Below are 20,778 nucleotides of genomic sequence, written 5' to 3'. Positions count from 1 at the left end.
TAAAAATGTAATAAAATGTATGCACTCTACTGTAAGTCGCTCTGGATAAGAGTGTCTGCTAAATGACTAAAATGTAAATGTAAATGTAAATAATTAATTTGCCAGAATTTTACATAATTATAACATTGAAGGTTGTGCAATGTAACAGCAATATTTAGACTTAGGCATGCCACCCGTTTGATAAAATATGGAACGGTTCCGTATTTCACTGAAAGAATAAACGTTTTGTTTTCAAAATGATTTGACCATATTAATGACCTAAGGCTCGTATTTTTGTGTGTTTATTATATAGCAGTGAGGGGGGCTTTGAATAAGCACAGACAGCAATTCTCTGCAGCTGGTTTGACACTGAAGCTAGAGAACATGTTAAATTGTGTGAGGTAGACTGGGGAGCGAGGAAGCATGTTATTTTCATACTCGCTTTCTTTTTACCCCCCAGAGATGCAGTGAATTTACCGCTAGAGTGTGGTACGCTTTCTCAAAGTCAAGTGAGTCAAATGATTTAACCTTTTCCTCTGCACTATTTCCAGTTTCATTAGAAACAAATTAAAAATGATGTAGCCTATAGCTTTGGGCTCGGTAGAGATTGTGTAGACTACTGTTGTTTTCTTACAGTAAGCCAGTGTTCAGGGATTTTAGTGTCTGTTAACCTCAAATGAACTATCTGCAGAACCTTGTTAGGTTGAGGGATGGGTGTGCCCAGGGCTCGCAACTAACGTTTTCCCTCTCTGTCCTGGTAATGTCCCGAAGTCCAATTTCAACTGTCTTCAATTGAATTTGAACCGTCCCAAAATTAAAGTACTTGTTATTTTTAAGTTTTGATATGCCAACATGGGTCTAGGTCATTTGCAGTGCTTTTAAAGTAATTAGTGTATTTCTGAGACAGATACAGTCTTACATGAACTTAATTTAAGAAAAATCATTTTTTGCATCTCTACTTAATCACCCTCCCGGATCCGGGATCATCCTCATCAGAAAAGTTGACTAGCATAGCCTAGCCTAGCGCCACAGGGATATCATATAATATAATTTCATGAAATCACAAGTCCAATACAGCAAATGAAAGATAAACATCTTGTGAATCCAGCGAACGTTTCCGATTTTTAAAATGTTTTACAGCAAAAACACAATATATATTTATGTTAGCTCACCACAATAGCCAAACACACAACGCCATTTTTTCACCACAAACATAGCTTTCACAAAACCCACAAATAGAGATAAAATTAATCACTAACCTTTGAACAACTTCATCAGATGACAGTCTTATAACATCATGTTATACAAAACATTTATGTTTTGTTCGAAAATGTGCATATTTATAGCTACAAATCCTGGTTTTACATTGGTGCCATGATCATAAATGGCACCAAAACAGCCAGAATAATTAGAGAGCAACGTGAAATACATAAATACTCATCATAAAACATTTATGAAAAATACATGTTGTACAGCAAATGAAAGATAAACATCTTGTGAATCCAGCCAATATTTCAGATTTTTTGTAAAGTGTTTTACAGCGAAAACACAACATATATTTATGTTAGCTCACCACAATAGCGCAACACACAACGCCATTTTGTCACTGCAAAGATAGCTTTCACAAAACCCACAAATAGAGATAAAATTAATCACTAACCTTTGGACAACTTCATCAGATGACAGTCTTATAACATCATGTTATACAATACATTTATTTTTTGTTCGAAAATGTGCATATTTATAGCTACAAATCTGGGTTTTACAACGCAGCCATCGTCACAAATAACACCAAATTGTCCGGAGAAATTTTACACAGCGACGTAATTTAACCAAAAAACTCATCAGCAAATGAAAGATACACTTGTTCTTAATGCAACCGCTGTGTTAGATTTAAAAAAATAACTTTAGTACAAAGCACAGCATGCAATAATCTGAGACAGCGCTCAGCCATTCTCCGCCATGTTGGAGTCAACATATTCCACAAAAATACGAAATAACATCATAAATATTCTCTTACCTTTGATGATCTTTCATCAGAATGCAGTGCAAGGAGTCCTAGTTCCACAATAAATCGTTGTTTTGTTTTAGAATGTCCATTTCTTCTGTCGAATTAGCAACTTTGGCTAGCATAATGGTGCTCACGTGTCCATGAACGCTTGGCGCATGGAACGAAAAATTCGCATGGAACGAAATAAAAGTCGAATAAACTGGTCAAACTCAGTTGAAAATCCATCTTTATGATGTTTTTCTCATATGTATCCAATAACGTCCCAGACGGAGCATTTCGTTGTGTCTACCTAACGCATTGCAGAAAATTATATGGTGCTCCCCTGTGCACAGCAAAATACTGCCAATATGGTGGACCTGTCACTCCAAAAGCTCTCATTCGGTCCCACATCAGGCTAGACACCTCATTCAACATTCTACTGCCTGTTGACATCTAGTGGAAGGCGTATGAAGTGCATACAGATCCTTAAATACAAGGCAATTGAATAGGCAAGGCCTTACACAGAGACCCATTTTCAGAATTTTCACTTCCTGTTTGAAAGTTTGCTGCCAAATGAGTTCTGTTTTACTCACAGATATAATTCAAACAGTTTTAGAAACTTCAGAGTGTTTTCTATCCAATAGTAATAATAATATGCATATCGTATGATCTAGAACAGAGTACGAGGCCGTTTAATTTGGGCACAATTTTTCCCAAAGTGAAAACAGCGCCCCCTATTAAGAAGAAGTTAATGAAAACAAACAAACATCCATTACATTATTTAAAATGTATTAATTGAACATGCTAAACACATGTAATATATCTGAGAGAACAATATTATTGTGAACTGGTTACTGAATAAACTTAAGTTGAAGACATTACATTCCACCACCAGCTGCCCCATTAAACAACATAACACAATAATATACAATAAATAAGGTGTGTGTGTTCCAGCTATAGCAGGTAGATAAAAAAAATCAACCAGCCACTCAGATTTTACCAGCACAATTTTTGTTGTTGCTAAAATTGCACCAACAAAACAAAAAACAGATGGCATGCTTTGTAATGTTTCTAAAAGAATACATGTATTACTAGTAAGAAGTAATGTGGTATATTGTTTCATTTCATTTTTTTTAAATCGCAGATAAGACAAAAAAAATGTCACCTGCCCCTTTAAGGGCGGAATTTTACGGTGGTAATGTGACTCGAGTCATGTTTGTGCCTGTGAGATTGAATAGTATGGTGTTGCTTCTCTTACCTAGCAGTTGAAACTCAAACTTGAAAAACAACTTAGCTTGTGAACGAAACAAAGTCTCATTTCAGTAGACCTCCGTTTTCAAGGAAATTAAAGACTTTTATGCCTGTGTGCAGCGCTTCTAAAAATGAATCTGTCACTCAGATCTTCACGTGCGCACGCACAGCCCCCAGCCAGGCGGTGTTGCAGCGCGAGGCAGAAATACTTCTTCAGGTCAGGGAGATATAACCATATTCTCTAGAATGCCATGGCATACAGACAATGCAAATGCTACAGCAACTCCAGGCACACGGAACCTCAGCTCTGGTCCGGCGGGCCGCAGACAGGCTGGGAGAGAGTCAAATGTGCATATTAATAGGCTTGTTTGTCCAACATTGGAATGATATTCTAATATTATACATTTCCATTACCTAAATAATTACATATGTGATGCCTGGCCAGCCATATCATTGTTTGAAACCTGGACATTTTACAAAGCCTAGCTTACCTTGATTTTAATGGCCTACAGCCAAAATGTGACTAGAAAAAAAGCTTTCCTGATATGCCATTGAAACCAGCATTATTCCTCCTACTGTCCGAAGGCAGTAAGGCACAATCCTATTGTTGCATCTTTAGATATTTCCTCTTTCTAAGATAGCATTTTGGAACATTCAGGTGTATGGCTGAGATGAGTGAACACATTACTGCGCATGTAATGTGAATAATTCGTAGTTTATCAACTTTTAAGCTAAATGTTGTGATCTGTTTCATCAGCCTCGTCTTTGTTAAAATATTTTGTATGCATTTTATATTTTTCTGGCCTATCGTCCCGCAACTGTCCCAGCGTCTGTTATGAACCGTCCCAGACACATTTTTTTATCGTCCGACGGGACGCCCTTAATTTCGAGCCCTGAGTGTGCCTTCTCAGCATATCTAGTCTGTTTAAACATTCATCCACGTATGCACGAAACACACAGTCACACACACTCCAGACGAGACAGTTATCACTTGAATGTCAATGGATCAATGAGAAACGGGGAGGAGTAGCAGTGGAAGCTGGGATAGAACACCAGTTCTCACCTCACTCAAAGTACCATTACACTGGGATGATAACTAATGATGGAGGAGAAAATCCATGTAGTTAAATCTCAATATTATTTTGGATGAAATTATATCGATACTTTGACTTTTTTGCTAGATAGCGTTAGCTAGCGCTACTCGGCTGCACCTGTGCCAAAACACTGGTATTTGTCATCCTATAGCTTGTTCTCCATCTTTTTAAATAGTGAGCCAAGTTGCTTTCAGGACATTCATTTTTATGACTTATTTTATCATGCTCGCTTGTCTTTCTTTCCCCCTCACCTTTATTTAACTAGGTAGGCCAGTTGAGAACAAGTTCTCATTTACAACTGCGACCTGGCCGCTTGTCTCGGCAGCAGACATGTAGTGAGAAATATGTTTGGAACATCGAATCGCAATACATATCATATCATGAGGTCCCTGGCAATTCCCAGCCTTACTGCAAACACCCAGCCGTCTGGGAGTCAGCCTAGCGTACTAGCTTTCCAATCAATAGTTTCTAATTGGATTCATAGTTGACATTGTCACAAGGTTGACTTGGCTTAGCTCAAGCTATTGTTATTTTTGTTTTGTCTTCTCTTCTCTAATCTTGTCAGTACAAACATTGGTGACAGAGTCCAGTGATATACTGTGTGAAGTAGCATGTACCTATGTTTTTAATGAAGGCAGCGAATGAGTGTGTACAGCGCAGGGCACTGCCACTTGAGTGAGGGACTCTTCAGTGAAAAACTGCCCCCGCAACTCTGTCTCCCTCAATCTCGCTCGCGCTCTCATTCACCCACTCACCCCCCCCCCCCTTTTCTGTCTCCCTCTGTCGATTTGACCCTGCGTGTTTTGATGAGCATGGAGTGGAGATGTGTGTGACAGAGAGAGATTTGAAACGGGACGCTCCATTTGTTGTGTAAATGCATCACTCCATTAATTGACTGCTCTGCTCCCTGCTTCTCCTTCAGCGGCTGAACCCTGCGCTCCGTGGGGTCCCAGAGATCCTGCCCCTGTTGTGTGTGGGTGGGGGCTCTTCACTCACTCACTCACTCACTGATGGCAACTTGCCAGGGGAAAGATGGGCACCACTCACTGCTCCCCTTTCTTACTTTCTTTTTCTGGCTCTCTCTCTGGTCTTGTGAAAGCTAGAGAAGAGAGCTGCCAGTATTTCCATCTACGATCTAATTAAATGTACTTTGTCTGGTATATTTGAAAATAAGATACAACTTTTGGGAGGCCTCCTTCAGCAACTTAATCCGGATGGACACTACACGACTTCCAAAATCCTAACATCTCTGAGCCTGTCACATTAAACGACTATCTTTCCTGTAGTTTTTTGTTTTGCCAACATAGTGGTGCACCCACAAAATGATCTGTCACAGACAGGCTGTACGATTCTTTATTTGGTTGTGAGGATTCTCGATACCACGCTGTCCCTAGAAACCGCAACGAGAGTTTGTCACGAGCCAGACAGTGGCAAAACAAAGATGGAGCTAGACAGTGAACAGCAGCTGGCCACACTTGTTGTGTGTGCGGGGATGTGCACGGAGAAACAAGAAGAAAAGACCGCGAATTTGGGTGAGGCCATGGTTGAGGAGACGTGGCCAGTTTGGGTGGTCTGTACTGCAGAGAGAGTTGGAGGTAAATAAAGCCCAATCCACACAGCTAGCTAGCCTGCTAATTTATGTTTTCATACAGTGCATGTAGTATGTCCTAATATCACTCAAATAACCAATAACAAGTACAGGTATTCAATGTGCCAAAATCCATGAAATTATTTGGTTATGGGCCCATTCTACAGTATAAAGAAATAGGTTGCTATTGTGTTATGGCTTTAGCACCAAAACAAATTCCTAGAAATGATTGTTGCATGGCAATACAATGATCTGATTCTGATTCAGGACATTTAGCTTGGGCTACTTTGTGCTCTGCCTTCACCTATACTTTCCCCCCCACATAGAGGCATGATAGGATGTGTTTCAGCAAGATGCTGTGGATGACCTCCGACAAATTAGATTTCCTGCTGGGTATGGCGGGATCCCTCATCAGAAAGGAGGACACCAAGATGAGACGGGCAATCACTGTGAGGGAGCGGCTGTCTGAGACTTTGAACATAAAAATGTTGGCACATTATTGTTTTGTCTATTTAATATATATGTGTGCATTTTATGTTTTCTAAATGTTTGTCTTTTCTCGTGAAGGTGAAACGTTCAAAGGCCTCAGCTTCCAATACAGGATTGGGAACACCACTGTGTCCAATATTGTTATGGAGACATGTGAAGCCCTGCATCAGGTCATGAAAGAAGAATTCCTGAAGGTAGGCTTTGGTCACCACACAGGACTGTAGGTATAAAGCTGTATTTTGAATCCCAAAACACAAACATCTGTTTTTCATTTCAATAATACACTGTATGTACTAATTATTCTCCTCTCGATTATTCTCAGACACCAGCATCGGAGGCTGAATGGCGGGCAATTACCAAATATTTCGAAGAGAAATGGCAGTTTCCGCATTGCCTTGGTGCCCACGAGTTTTTCAAACAACCCCCTAGCCAACAGTGGCAGTATGTATCACAACTACAAGTCTATGTTGTGGTTCGGTACATGTCTGTGGGGGATGAGGCATACCCCCTATGGACTGACCTGATAAAGCCCTATCCATTTCGACCACGACCAGAGAAGCCGCAACTACCGCCTCAAGGGCATGGAGAGTAGTTGAAAATGCCTTTGGCATCCTCGCTAACAGGCTGAGGTTGTTTAGGTCCACCATTTGCCGTGAACTGGACAAGGTTACGAAGATCACCATGGCCTTCCTCTGCATACACAACTTCCTCATAGAGCGTAGGTCTGAGGTGTACACGCCACCAGCGTTTGCAGACTGGGAGGATGCTGACCACTGGGTCATCGAGGGAGCCTGGAGGAGACATGGACTGGGTGTTCTGCAGTCAGTGGAGCCTGGAAGGGGATGTTAACCCCACAATCAGTGCAAAAGAACAACGGAACCTGCTAAGGGATTATTTTGTATCACCTGCAGGTCAGGTTCCATGGCTGGAGGATCACATTTAAGTCATGGACGCAAGGGCTGTGTTCATATTCTGTTGGAAGGCAACCATGCTTTACTGTGTGTAGCCTAATGTCTAAGAATTTATGTAGTCACCACTATTGAATCTTGACTGTCAAATGTGATGACAGCTGTACTTCCTTTTTCAATACAGTAATTGTAATAAAGTTATATAAAAGGCATTTTCAGTAACATGTTTCAAAAATGTATTGAAAGTAGTTCCAACCTGCAAATTACACATCCTGGTGTACCTACACCACACTCAACTTTCAAACACTCAACTGAATACACAACGGCACAGCCATAAAACTAGGTCAACATTACTTTCTTATTTACACCTTAAACTATAAAAGTTGAGTAGTTCAGTACCAGTGTAAACATGTCTTCATTTATTTTAAAACACAAAAAAAGTGAGTGCAAACCACATCTGCATGAAAAAAAGGACTTCTCCAAAAGCTGTTAAACATTTTGAAAACAATTGCTCTTACAACAGAGTACTCCAGCACCAGTGGCGACATATTGAAAACTGAGTGCCAGTCACATTTGAGCCTGAAAAGGTTACCTCTGCAAAGGCTGTCCTCATGAATAAATATTGTAAACATAAACATCAAAGTTAATCAAAAACAAGTACAAGCATGAGGCCTTGCTTTTACTGACTGTTATTTGGATCAACTTTGTGTTGCATCCTAGTAAAACTTAGAGGCTCACGAATCTGAGGTGGCAGGTACAGAAGGTGGTTAGGTAGGGGTTGTGTTGGTGCAGGTACTGTGTGTGGGTGAGATGCTGCTGCTGGTGGACATGAAGGTGTTGGTGCAGGTACTGTGTGTGGGTGAGATGCTGCTGCTGGTGGACATGAAGGTGTTGGTGCAGGTACTGTGTGGGTGAGATGCTGGTGGATATGAAGGTGTTGGTGCAGGTACTGTGTGTGGGTGAGATGCTGCTGCTGGTGGACATGAAGGTGTTGGTGCAGGTACTGTGTGGGTGAGATGCTGGTGGATATGAAGGTGTTGGTGCAGGTACTGTGTGTGGGTGAGATGCTGCTGCTGGTGGACATGAAGGTGTTGGTGCAGGTACTGTGTGGGTGAGATGCTGGTGGATATGAAGGTGTTGGTGCAGGTACTGTGTGTGGGTGAGATGCTGCTGCTGGTGGATATGAAGGTGTTGGTGCAGGTACTGTGTGTGGGTGAGATGCTGCTGCTGGTGGATATGAAGGTGTTGGTGCAGGTACTGTGTGTGGGTGAGATGCTGCTGCTGGTGGACATGAAGGTGTTGGTGCAGGTACTGTGTGTGGGTGAGATGCTGCTGCTGGTGGATATGAAGGTGTTGGTGCAGGTACTGTGTGTGGGTGAGATGCTGCTGCTGGTGGATATGAAGGTGTTGGTGCAGGTACTGTGTGTGGGTGAGATGCTGCTGCTGGTGGATATGAAGGTGGTTAGGTAGGGGTTGTGTTGGTGCAGGTACTGTGTGTGGGTGAGATGCTGCTGCTGGTGGATATGAAGGTGGTTAGGTAGGGGTTGTGTTGGTGCAGGTACTGTGTGTGGGTGAGATGCTGCTGCTGGTGGATATGAAGGTGGTGGTGGTCTAGTGTTAACTTCACATTATTGGGTGTCATTAACAGTATCCTACTGTTTCTTTTGACCGTTGTTTTGACTGATGGGTCTTTTATTAGTTCAGCTGCCACCTGATTTCCAAATGTAACCTCTGGGTCAACAGGCTGCTTGGCGCCAATATTCTGTACTTTTTCAGACATTCGCTTAAAACAAACAAGCTTCTGGAGCTGTCCTGCTCCGAGTGCTTCTCTTTGCTGCGTTTCTTCTAAGGCATATTTTCAGTCTCCTTCCTGCTGGCGGTGGATGGATTCTCTGAGGGGCCAGGAGAAGGACTTCACTCAGTAGGGGTACCACGTCGTGATTGAGGCGTAATAGCTCATATGTCAATTGTCAACGTCACAGGTCTTAACAGAGCTGCTGGTGATGCGGAGAAAGACATTTCTGACATCATCCAAGTTATCCTCTGTCTCATGCAGCATATCTCTGATCCTCACATCGAGCTGGGAGAGAGCACGTGTCAGTGACCTTCAAATGCAATTACATCCTGTTTGATTTGTTTAATGAAAGTACTTCACAACAATCAATCTGTCAGATAGGTTATACAACTGTCAATAATATTGCACAACCCAAGGTTATAGTACATGTACATGATGTGCTAGATATGTTTATGCTTACACTGGTCTCACTTTGGCGGTGCATCACATCTTTTTAGGGGGGAATCTAGATTCTTCAAAAGCAAACACAGCGAGTCTGGGTATTCCTGTTTCCAACTTGGCTTTGGTTTTAGCAAAAATGCTCAATTCAAGGCGAAGAGTGGGCAATTGGGGCACAAACATTTTCATTGAACTATTTAAATGGCCGGTGGTAAGTGGCTTTGACTGTGACATTAAAGTCTGTAGCTAGCTACATCCATAACAAAGTGATTAAAAGGCCTGTAGCTAGCTACATCCATAACAAAGTGATTAAAAAGCCTGTAGCTAGCTACATTCATAACAAAGTGATTAAAAGTCCTGTAGCTAGCTACATCCATAACAAAGTGATTAAAAAGCCTGTAGCTAGCTACATTCATAACAAAGTGATTAAAAGGCCTGTAGCTAGCTACATCCATAACAAAGTGATTAAAAAGCCTGTAGCTAGCTACATTCATAACAAAGTGATTAAAAGGCCTGTAGCTATCTACATCCATAACAAAGTGATTAAAAAGCCTGTAGCTATCTACATCCATAACAAAGTGATTAAAAGGCCTGTAGCTAGCTACATCCATAACAAAGTGATTAAAAAGCCTGTAGCTAGCTACATTCATAACAAAGTGATTTAAAAGGCCTGTAGCTATCTACATCCATAACAAAGTGATTAAAAAGCCTGTAGCTAGCTACATTCATAACAAAGTGATTAAAAGGCCTGTAGCTAGCTACATTCATAACAAAGTGATTAAAAGGCCTGTACCTACAGTGGTTCTTCCTTTAAAAGTTGCGTCATACTGCAGCACACCTTGCGGGCTGCCACAGAATTCTATGGGACGTTATTTAATTGTCAGCCATTGTTACCATTAATGCTAGTTAGTGCTAGTTTGACCACCAGAGGGCATCTTTGAGAATCATTTGATAGCCTTCAACATTGGCTGTACTAGAGAATTTAAAACCTTTTTTTGTAAGAACATAGTATATGGGATTGATAGTATAGTATTATGGTGTTTCTATTCCAAGAAAAACGAAACCCTGTTGCTATACAACGTGGCGGTCGGGAGTAGGTTACAGTACTAAGAAATATGTTGCTATACAACGTGACGGTCGGGAGTAGGTTACAGTACTAAGAGCATAACGTTTCCACACCCTAATTGTAGTCTAACCAATACCCAAACGGAGATTCAGTGGGAAAAAAAATCTCATTGATTTATCAAGACCAGTCCCTGTGCTTGTCTCAGAGGAGTGCGAAACGGTGCTGAAATAGTTGACCATACGCAGGTAGGCTATTGCTTCAAATCCTATTGCTTTTAACTTCAGTATGCTTTTTAAATAAATAAGACCTACACAGCTTTTAACAGCACTCATGTCAACTACGGTAGGCCTACAGTATATCTAAAAATGTTTTTTTCAATGTCATGACTCCGCCAATAATTGCATTTAGAGGATTGGAGAATCAAATCAAATTTTATTTGTCACATACACATGGTTAGCAGATGTTAATGTGAGTGCAGCGAAATGCTTGTGTTTCTAGTTCCGACCATGCAGTAATAACCAACGAGTAATCTAACCTAACAATTTCACAACAACTACCTTATACACACAAGTGTAAAGGGATGAAGAATATGTACATAAATAATATATGAATGAGTGATGGTACAGAACGGCATAGGCAAGATGCAGTAGATGGTGTCGAGTACAGTATATACATATGAGATGAGTAATGTAGGGAATGTAAACATATAAAAGTGGCATAGTTTAAAGTGGCTAGTGATACATGTATTACATAAAGATGGCAAGATGCAGTAGATGGTATAGAGTACAGTGTATACGTATGAGATGAGTAATGTAGGGTATGTAAACATTATATTAAGTGGCATTGTTTAAAGTGGCTAGTGATACATTTTTTACATACATTTTTCCATTATTGAAGTGGATGGAGTTGAGTCGGTATGTTTCTTCAGCAGCCACTCAATGTTAGTGGTGGCTGTTTAACAGTCTGATGGCCTTGAGATAGAAGCTGTTTTTCAGTCTCTCGGTCCCTGCTTTGATGCACCTGTACTGACCTCGCCTTCTGGATGATAGCGGGGTGAACAGGCAGTGGCTCGGGTGGTTGTTGTCCTTGATGATCTTTATGGCCTTCCTGTGACATCGGGTGGTGTAGGTGTCCTGGAGGGCAGGTAGTTTGCCCCCGATGATGCGTTGTGCAGACCTCACTACCCTCTGGAGAGCCTTACGGTTGTGGGCGGAGCAGTTGCCGTACCAGGCGGTGATACAGCCTGACAGGATGCTCTCGATTGTGCATCTGTAAAAGTTTGTGAGTGCTTTTGGTGACAAGCCAAATTTCTTCAGCCTCCTGAGGTTGAAGAGGCGTTGCTGCGCCTTCTTCACCACGCTCTCTGTGTGGGTGGACCAATTCAGTTTGTCCGTGATGTGTACGCCGAGGAACTTAAAACTTACTACCCTCTCCACTACTGTCCCGTCGATGTGGATAGGGGGGTGCTCCCTCTGCTGTTTCCTGAAGTCCACGATCATCTCCTTTGTTTTGTTGACGTTGAGTGTAAGGTTATTTTCCAGACACCACACTCCAAGGGCCCTCACCTCCTCCCTGTAGGCCGTCTCGTCGTTGTTGGTAATCAAGCCTACCACTGTAGTGTCGTCCGCAAACTTGATGATTGAGTTGGAGGCGTGCATGGCCACGCAGTCGTGGGTGAACAGGGAGTACAGGAGAGGGCTCAGAACGCACCCTTGTGGGGCCCCAGTGTTGAGGATCAGCGGGGTGGAGATGTTGTTACCTACCCTCACCACCTGGGGGCGGCCCAGATTCTAAATATCTAAGGAGCATTTTATCAGTTGGTGTATTTGAGTTTAACCACAATATTTGTTGTATTATTTGTTCTGTCTTGTTTAAAAAATAATTATATTTTGGAGAGGATTTTGTTTTTAAATAACGTAAAATGAGCATGAAAGGCCATACTTGATCATGGGTTGAGACATTGTTACTAATTTGTAAATAAAGCCAGTTTGTTATTTTAGAATTTTATTTCTCTTTTTAGAGGGAGAGAAACTAAAAGCCTACCTTCGCCTCATGCGTCTCCCGGTCGGGAGTAGACTACAGTAAGAGCAAAATAATCCTAACATTTCCACACCCTAATTGTAGTCTAAGTTTCTCTTAGAATAAAACCTTAGTGTAACAACAGTTTTTAGTAAGTAATACTGACGAGTAGTAACAAAAAATAAGTGTTTTTCCGGGTGTGCGCGTGCAGGGCAGAGGAATAGAAATTTTTACACTATTGTTCTAAATTCAATCCCCTTCATCCTCATCATTCAGTGAATTGAAATTCAATATTGAAGTCGTGCACAATTATCCGTTTCTATTTGGTGTATGTCGCACATTCATTGTCAAATAAGAGACACTTGCGCCTTGGGACCCAAAAGCATAATCAGTGCTCTAACTCCCCCTTGCGCTGGTCTGGAGCAATGAAGTAGTGACGCAGGGTACCATACTAAACCACAAATTACATCGAAGTCCCACACCATAATCGCAAAACTTTTAGTTGAGCAACCACTATCTATATTCATAACAAAGTGATTAAAATGCCTGAAAGTGTCCTATCTGATAGGCTGTTCTTCCTTTTGCATGGCAATAATGTAAATGGAAAGCAACCTAAAGTTAGCTAGTTATCAAGCTATTTTGCTCACCTGGTTGTTGAAGAGCAGTGGCAATGTTTTTCCAGCTCTTTTCTTTTTCAGTCCGGTTGTGATAAAACTCAGAAGAGACATCGGACATGCACTCGTGATCTTGCCAAAGTTCCACCAGCCTCCCTTCCATCTCTTGTGTCCACAGACCGTGGAGTGCTCCCAGCTCTTCGAAGCAATGTTTTTTTTATGCTCCACTAGCTAGCGTCCACCCCTTCCGCCTGATTTTGTCACGAGCTCTCATTGCCAATTGCTGATCGCCGTTCTCAAAACTTGTAGTTGCACATCTCATATTACATGAGCATTGCAGATTTTGTGCCGATTTTAAAATCAAACATATTTGACAATATCGGGACATAAACGAGCATCGGTGACAGCCGCACGCCCCGAGTAGGCAACAATATGGGGATTTTGTCACCGATCTCAAACATGTCTGGGACAGCTGAATCGGGGCCAAAATCGTGTAGTGTACACCCGGCTTTACTCACAATTCACAAATTAATAAAGGCCTAGATATAGAATTAGCCTGCAGTACAGCTCTAGTACTGTGGTGAACATGCTGCCAATTGGCTATTGGTTTCTTGTACACGTTTACACTGGCCCCATTTGTCCCTATCTGCACCACTGGTGTCACACTCCAATTCTTTGCTAAATGCTACACTCTACTGGTTCTGATTCTATGAGACATATAGCATAGGCATTTAGCATAGCATTAGCCCCATGAAAGGGCTTTATCCCAGCTGTTGTTTCTGTATTGCACTAACTAGATCAGAGCCACATATAAACAACTGATGATGGTTATGCTGACACAGATAGCCAACGTAAGGATGTGACCCTTTCACCCCCAATCCCTCGCTCTCTCTGCCCTGGTGGAGCAACAGATTTGCACAAAACGCACGCAAGTAAAACAGAATTTGTATTTCCAGATGTCACTTCCTGTCTATGTTGCTGTTGTGTGAGTAAAAAGTGTGATGCAACTTGATCTTTGCTCTCTGTATGTGTGAGGACTACTAAATGCTACCTGATGCTATGTCAAGAGGGAAAGCAGCCTCTGTGTCAGAAGCACAACCACAGTATACGCATACACAACTCTTACTTTCCCGACCTCTTGCATCCCACCGACACCATTTTATTCCTGAGGTTAACAGTCCCACGGCCCTCAGTAGTGGAAAAGCCAAACAAAACCTGCGACTCATGGTTGCTATAGACACATGAACACAAATGACTACAGACTACCAATGTGTCTGACGTACAACAAAGGAAAACAACAGTCTTAAGAGAGGAAAGGGAAGCAAGTGGGCACAATAGCAGTCACTGTATTAATGGAGTCATTAAAGGGACATTGTCTTGTTCGACACAACAGATGGTGTGGGACAGGGGTGTATCTTAACTCAACATTTGACCACCTTTGAGGTCTGAACATCAGACAAATGTTAATTTCGGTGTGAACCATAACCATTAACATTTATTGCTAGCTAAAATTAGACATTAGTTCAAAGTGACTAGATGTGGTCTTTAAAGGGATATTTCAGGATGTTGGCAATGAAGTCCTTTATCTACTTCCCCAGAGTCAGATGAACTCGTGGATACCATTTATGTCTTTGCGTGCAGTTTAAAAGTAGTTGCTATCTAGCGTTAGGGCAATAATTGGAGGTCTATGAGAACTGCTAGTATGCTAGTACATACCATAAACTTCCAGTCATTGTGCTTCCTTCATACTGGATAGAGACATAAAAATGATATTCATGAGTTCATCTGACTCTGGGGAAGTAGATAAAGTGCTTAATTAATGGTAACCTCATCAACCGTGCACACTGACTGCATTCAACACCATGTGCTTGCTTGGGACTAGTGAAGCAATTTAAATAGCTTGAGTTAAGATTTTTTCTCAGCCAAGTCTCCTTAATATGGCTAACATATTAAACTAACTATTAGCCATATTATGATCACACTAACTGCTAGCCATATACAACAGGCACTGTAACTGCTTAATATGGCTAGCAGTGCATGTGGTCTTGATATGGCTAGCAGTTAGTGTGATCTTGATATGGCTAGCAGTTAGTGTGATCTTGATATGGCTAGCAGTTAGTGTGATCTTGATATGGCTAGCAGATGTATTGCTGGAGATCTACAGATCGTATTTAATACAAGAGTAGGCCTATGCCCCAGGGTTCAACCTGTCCCTGGTCGAGTCTGTAATACCTACATGTTTCAAGGAGACCACCATTGTCCCTGTGCCCAAGAACACCAAGGTAACTTTCCTAAATGAGTACCGACCCGTAGCACTCGGGTCTGTAGCAATTAAGTTATTTGAAAGGCTAGTCAAGACTCACAGCACCGTCATCCCAGAAACCCTAGACCCATTCCAATTTGCATTCCGCCCCAACAGATCCACATATGACGCAATCTCTTTTGCATTCCACACTGACTTTTCCCACCTGAACAAAAGGAACACCTATGTGAGAGTGCTGTTCATTGACTACAGCTCAATGTTCAACACCATAGTGCCCTCAAAGCTCATCACTAAGCTAAGGTCCCTGGGACTGAACACCTTTAACTGGATCCTGGACTTCCTGACGGGCCGCCCCCCAGGTAGTGAGGGTAGGCAACAACACATCCACCACGCTGACCCTCAACACGGGTGCCCCTTAGAGGTGTGTGCTTAGTCCCCTCCTGTACTCCCTGTTCACCCGCAACTGCGTGTCCGCGCACGACTCCAACAACATCAAGTTTGCAGACGACACGACAGTGATGGGCCTGGTCACCAACATCGGTGAGACAGCCTATAGGGAGTAGGTCAAAGACCTGGCCGTGTGGTCCCAGGACAACAACCTCTCCCTCAACGTGAGCAAGACAAAGGAGCTGATTGTGGACCACAGGAAATGGAGGGCCGAACATGCCCCTATTCACATCAATGGGGCTGTAGTGAAGTGGGTCAAGAGCTTCAAGTTCCTTTGTGTGCACATCGCTAAGGACCTATCATAGTCCAATCTCACCAATACCATTGAAGAGGGCACAACAACGCCTTTCCCTCTCAGAAGGCTGAAAAGATTTGGCATGGGCCCTCAGATCCTTAAAATTCTACAGCTGCGACATTGAGCACCACATGCCTGGCTGCATCACTGCTGCATCACCGCTTGGTATGGCAACTGCTTGGCATTTTGCATGTAGCAAGGCGCTACAGAGTGTAGTGCTTACGGCCCAGTGCATCACTGGGGCCGAGCTACCTGCCATCCAGGACCTCTATACCAGGCAGTGTCAGAGGAAGGCCTTAAATTGTCAGACCCAAGACGTAGACTATTCTCTGCTACCGCACAGCAAACGGTACCAGAGTGCTAAGTCTGGGATCAAAAGGCTCCTGAACAGCTTCTACCCCCAACAATAAGACTGCTGAATAGCTACCTGCACTATTTGCATTAACCCTTTTGGCACTAACTCTTTTTGACTCTGCACATACAATGGACTACACTCACACATACTGACACTCCAACACATACACACAGGCACACTCACTCACACATCATGTGCACACATTCACCACACACACAAACATTCCCACACTCAACACATACGCTGCTGCTACTGTCTTATCTATCCTGTTGCCTAGTCACTTTACCCCTACCTATATGTACATATCTAACTCAATTTCCTCCTAACCCTGCATATCGCCTCGGTACTGGTATCCCATGTATCAAGCTATCATTGCTCATCGTGTTTATTCCTTGTGTTTAGATATTTTTTATATTATTATGTTATTGTATTCTGCATTGTCGGGAAGGGCCGATACGTAAGCATTTCACTGTTTGTCTACACCTGTTGTTTACGAAGCATGTGACATTTGCAATTTTATTTTGTGTAACACCCTGACAACAAAAGATCCCAACTATAGCTACCGTAGACAAATGTGTGGCAGCCCACAACCATAACAATAACAATCTGGAGAGGGAGCGGGAGGAGAGGGAGCGGGAGGGAGCAAGACAAGTAGAGAGAGGGAAGTAAACCGAGAGACAGACTGTGCTAGTGAGTAAAGCCTCTTCCTTTGGCAGCAACAACAGAAGTGTTCCAGTAGGTCTTAGTTAGCATGGTCCTAGGATAGTGCCACATAAAGCTGAGTGTGTGTGTGTAATATACAGCTTACAGTGTTGGAGGGGGTGAGGTTTCGGTTTGTTAGTGTGCGTATCGTGCTTGTTGCTGTGTGTGTGCGCAGGTGGAACTGGAAAGGCGGATCTTGGAAACTGGCAGGGGTACTGAAACACTGTTAGCATGTCTGCCTTGTGGCCGGATGCTTAAGCATTGTTTAGTCTTTTGCTCTCTCTCTTAACTGTTTACTCTTTTGCTCTCTCTCTCTCTTAACTATTTAGTCTCTTGCTCTCTCTCTTAACTGTTTAGTCTTTTGCTCTCTCTCTTAACTGTTTAGTCTCTTGCTCTCTCTCTTGTTAACTGTTTAGTCTCTTGCTCTCTCTCTTAACTGTTTAGTCTCTTGCTCTCTCTCTTAACTGTTTAGTCTTTTGCTCTCTCTTGTTAACTGTTTAGTCTTTTGCTCTCTCTCTTGTTAACTGTTTAGTCTTTTGCTCTCTCTCTCTCTTGTTAACTGTTTAGTCTCTTGCTCTCTCTCTTGTTAACTGTTTAGTCTTTTGCTCTCTCTCTTGTTAACTGTTTAGTCTTTTGCTCTCTCTCTTTCTTGTTAACTGTTTAGTCTTTTGCTCTCTCTCTCTCTTGTTAACTGTTTAGTCTTGCTCTCTCTCTTGTTAACTGTTTAGTATTTTGCTCTCTCTTAACTGTTTAGTCTTTTGCTCTCTCTTGTTAACTGTTTAGTCTCTTGCTCTCTCTCTCTCTTGTTAACTGTTTAGTCTTTTGCTCTCTCTCTTGTTAACTGTTTAGTCTCTTGCTCTCTCTCTCTCTTGTTAACTGTTTAGTCTCTTGCTCTCTCTCTCTCTTGTTAACTGTTTAGTCTCTTGCTCTCTCTCTTAACTGTTTAGTCTCTTGCTCTCTCTCTTAACTGTTTAGTCTCTTGCTCTCTCTCTTGTTAACTGTTTAGTCTCTTGCTCTCTCTTGTTAACTGTTTAGTCTCTTGCTCTCTCTCTTGTTAACTGTTTAGTATTTTGCTCTCTCTCTTGTTAACTGTTTAGTATTTTGCTCTCTCTCTTGTTAACTGTTTAGTCTCTTGCTCTCTCTCTCTCTTGTTAACTATTTAGTCTCTTGCTCTCTCTCTCTCTTGTTAACTGTTTAGTCTCTTGCTCTCTCTCTCTCTTGTTAACTGTTTAGTCTCTTGCTCTCTCTCTCTCTTGTTAACTGTTTAGTCTCTTGCTCTCTCTTGTTAACTGTTTAGTCTCTTGCTCTCTCTTGTTAACTGTTTAGTCTTTTGCTCTCTCTCTTAACCTTTTAGTCTTTTTCTCTCTCTCTCTCGTTAACTGTTTAGTATTTTGCTCTCTCTCTTGTTAACTGTTTAGTCTTTTGCTCTCTCTCTTGTTAACTGTTTAGTCTTTTGCTCTCTCTCTTGGTAACTGTTTAGTCTCTTGCTCTCTCTCTCTCTTGTTAACTGTTTAGTCTCTTGCTCTCTCTCTTGTTAACTGTTTAGTCTTTTGCTCTCTCTCTTGTTAACTGTTTAGTCTTGCTCTCTCTCTTGTTAACTGTTTAGTATTTTGCTCTCTCTCTTGTTAACTGTTTAGTCTTTTGCTCTCTTTCTCTCTTGTTAACTGTTTAGTCTCTTGCTCTCTCTCTTGTTAACTGTTTAGTCTCTTGCTCTCTCTCTTGTTAACTGTTTAGTCTTTTTCTCTCTCTCTTAACTGTTTTAGTCTTTTGCTCTCTCTCTTAACTGTTTAGTCTCTTGCTCTCTCTCTTAACTGTTTAGTCTCTTGCTCTCTCTCTTGTTAACTGTTTAGTCTTTTGCTCTCTCTCTTAACTGTTTAGTCTCTTGCTCTCTCTTGTTAACTGTTTAGTCTCTTGCTCTCTCTCTTGTTAACTGTTTAGTCTTTTTCTCTCTCTCTTAACTGTTTAGTCTTTTGCTCTCTCTTTCTCAACTGTTTAGTCTCTTGCTCTCTCTCTTGTTAACTGTTTAGTCTTCTGCCCTCTCTCTCTCTTGTTAACTGTTTAGTGTTTTGCTCTCTCTCTTAACTGTTTAGTCTTTTGCTCTCTCTTTCTCAACTGTTTAGTCTCTTGCTCTCTCTCTTGTTAACTGTTTAGTCTTCTGCCCTCTCTCTCTCTTGTTAACTGTTTAGTCTTTTGCTCTGTCTCTTGTTAACTGTTTAGTCCTTTGCTCTCTCTCTTGTTAACTGTTTAGTCTCTTGCTCTCTCTCTTGTTAACTGTTTAGTCTTTTGCTCTCTCTCTCTCTTGTTAACTGTTTAGTCTCTTGCTCTCTCTCTTGTTAACTGTTTAGTCTTTTGCTCTCTCCCTTGTTAACTGTTTAGGCTTTTGCTCTCTCTCTTGTTAACTGTTTTAGTCTTTTGCTCTCTCTCTTGTTAACTGTTTAGTCTTTTGCTCTCTCTCTTGCTCTCTCTCTCGTTAACTGTCCTGTTTCCCTCCAAAAATGGGAAGGAGTTAATGCATGCTTTGCCATCACAGCCAAGTACAAAATGTATTTTCTCAATCTTTTATGATCAAGTTAAGAGAGATTCCAGCCTACAGCTATGACTCAAAAGATTTGTCTGGGAAGGGTATTTTTGTTTTCACTTAGGTTCTTTCCTCTCTTAAAGTGATTACCTATGACTTTCAATAGTTTCATTTGACCATTTCAGTTTCTCTCTCGCTCTCTCACACACACCCCTTGTCACCCACACTCCCCCCTCTCTCTTTATCTCGGTCTGTCCTTATCCACGCAGGCTCAGGCTGGACATGTCTACGTTTCTCCCTAGTCATGCTTGGGCTTCCTCTGCCTGAGCTTCCTTTTCATTTGTGTGGCAGTGGTACTGGTGTTGGTGATAGGCTTGTACATGGTCAGGCTGACAGTCTCCCCATAGGCCCAGTAAAACAACATAGCTGGAACAGCTCAGCTCTGGCTGCCAAGCTAATCACAATCACATTTTTAAACGACCGCTCCACTCTCCAGCCAACCAGACAGACACAGAGAGATGGTGAGAGGCAGAGCGAGGAAGAAACAGCAGAGCACAGTACTGCACACATCTGGGAGGAAACAGGTACTCATATGCCACACACATGCTGCGTACAGTCATATACAATGCTTTCGTAAAGTATTCAGAACCCTTTACTTTTTCCACATTTTGTTACGTTATATCCTTATTCTTAAATGGATTAAATAACAATATTTCCTCATCAATCTTCACAAAATACCCCATAATGACGAAGGGAAAACAGGTTTTTAGACATTTTTGCAAATTTATTACAAATACCTTATTTACATAAGTATTCAGACCCTTTGCTATGAGACTCAAAATTGAGTTCAGGTGCATCCTGTTTCCATTGATCATCCTTGATATTTCTACAAGTTGATTGCATTCCACCTGTGGTAAATTCAATTTAAGGTTCCACAGTTGACAGTGCATGTCATACAACAAAAACA

At 41.8% G+C, this 20,778-nt stretch overlaps 1 long non-coding RNA gene across 1 annotated transcript; it reads left to right on the top strand.

The window, feature by feature from the left end:
• Window positions 1-3,125: 3,125 nt before the first annotated feature.
• Window positions 3,126-7,655, top strand: LOC120064641. Its single transcript, XR_005478621.1, has 3 exons — window positions 3,126-6,351; window positions 6,470-6,585; window positions 6,714-7,655. It is a non-coding gene; the product is annotated as an uncharacterized LOC120064641 (long non-coding RNA).
• The last annotated feature ends 13,123 nt before the right edge of the window (window positions 7,656-20,778 follow it).

Source organism: Salvelinus namaycush, chromosome 20 (genome assembly GCF_016432855.1).
Source record: "Salvelinus namaycush isolate Seneca chromosome 20, SaNama_1.0, whole genome shotgun sequence".
Lineage (NCBI taxonomy): Eukaryota > Metazoa > Chordata > Actinopteri > Salmoniformes > Salmonidae > Salvelinus > Salvelinus namaycush.
This window is presented reverse-complemented; position numbering and strand designations above follow the sequence as displayed.